The sequence below is a fragment of the Lepidothrix coronata genome, unplaced genomic scaffold, assembly GCF_001604755.1.
Source record: "Lepidothrix coronata isolate B3197 unplaced genomic scaffold, Lepidothrix_coronata-1.0 Scaffold631, whole genome shotgun sequence".
Lineage (NCBI taxonomy): Eukaryota > Metazoa > Chordata > Aves > Passeriformes > Pipridae > Lepidothrix > Lepidothrix coronata.
Genome location: NW_016690811.1, coordinates 5,671 through 7,536, shown reverse-complemented (window position 1 = coordinate 7,536; position 1,866 = coordinate 5,671). Strand labels below are relative to the sequence as shown.

General features: G+C 13.1%; 1 long non-coding RNA gene across 1 annotated transcript in view; it reads right to left on the bottom strand.

Moving 5' to 3' along the window:
* Positions 1-1,866, bottom strand: part of LOC108510306 — a 6,499-nt gene continuing 4,633 nt past the window's right edge. The window contains exon 4 of the long non-coding RNA XR_001878785.1: positions 1-12. This is a non-coding gene — a long non-coding RNA (uncharacterized LOC108510306). The remainder of the gene's footprint in view (positions 13-1,866) is intronic.

Sequence of the window (1,866 nt, the reverse complement as noted above, 5' to 3'; positions counted from 1 at the left end):
GCTCCGGGTTTTCTTGGCAATTCTTCCCCTCCTCCCGTGGACTTTATTCCAGGTTTTTTTTTTTCCCTCGTTATTCCGGTTAAAAATAACCCGGAAAAACCCGGAAGCGCCGGAGGGGGCGGAGCCGACCAGGGACATGCCGGAGGGAATTCCATGGAATCGGGGGGGAAAAATCGGAATATTCCAGATTTTTTAGAGATATTATTATTATTTATTACTATTATTATTAGTATTGTTATTATTATTATTTTTATTTTTTAAAAATAGAGTAAATTATTATTATTATTTAAAAATAAAGTAATTTATTATTATTATTATTTAAAAATAGAGTAATTTTTTATTATTATTTATTATTATTATTTAAAAATAGAGAAATATATTATTATTATTATTTATTATTATTCATTATTATTTAAAAATTCAGTAATTTATTATTATTATTATTTATTTATTATTAAAAATAGAGTAATTCATTATTATTTATTATTATTATTTAAAAATAGGATAATTTATTACTATTTATTATTATTATTTAAAAATAAATTTATTATTATTATTTATTATTATTTAAAAATAGAGTAATTTATTATTATTATAAATTATTATTATTTAAAAATAGAGTAATTCATTATTATTATTATTCATTATTTTTATTTAAAAATAGAGTAATTTACTATTATTTATTATTATTTAAAAATAAATTTATTATTATTATTTATTATTTAAAAATAGAGTAATTTATTACAATTATTATTATTATTATTATAAAATAATAATTAAAAATTAAAAAATTAAAAATAGAGCAATATTTTAATTTAAAGGCTGAAAAAACAATAGAATTTTTTTTAATGTAATAAAAATAAAATGACTTTAAAATAATAAGAAGGAGAATAAAAATAAGGGGAAAATTTTCACTTAAATCCGGAAAAATAAAATAAAAAAAAATACAATTTATTTTAATTCAAAAATAAGGATAAAGAGCAGAAAATTAGAATATTTTAAAATTTAAGATTTTATTTAATTTCTTTAATTTCTCTAAATATTTATTTTATTTAACATTTAATATTTCATTTAATCTCTTTAATTTCTTTAAATACTTATTTTATTTATTATTTAAGATTTTACTTCTTTAATTTCCTTGAATATTCATTTTATTTAATATTTTATTTAATTTATTTAATTCCTTAAAATATTTCATTTAATATTTTAATTAATTTATTTAATTTAATCAAACATTTCTTTTATTTAATATTTAACATTTTATTTCACTCCTTTAATTTATTAAATATTTATTTTTCTTTAACATTTAAGATTTTCTTTATTTAATTTATTCAAACATTTCTTTTATTTAATATTTAACATTTTATTTAATTTCTTTAAAAATTTATTTTTATGAAGATTTAATATTTTATTTATTTAATTTCTTTAAATATTTCATTTAATATTTTAATTAATTTATTTAAGTTATTCAAACATTTCTTTTATTTAATATTTAACATTTTATTTTACTCCTTTAATTTATTAAATATTTATTTTCTTTAACATTTAAGATTTTCTTTACTCTATTCAATTTATTCAAACATTTCTTTTATTTAATATTTAACATTTTATTTAATTTCTTTAAAAATTTATTTTTATGAAGATTTAATATTTTATTTATTTAATTTCTTTAAATATTTTATTTAATATTTTAATTAATTTATTTAATTTATTCAAACATTTCTTTTATTTAATATTTAACATTTTATTTAATTTCTTTAAAAATTTATTTTTATGAAGATTTAATATTTTATTTATTTAATTTCTCTAAATATTTCATTTAATATTTTAATTAATTTATTTAATTTATTCAAACATTTCTTTTAT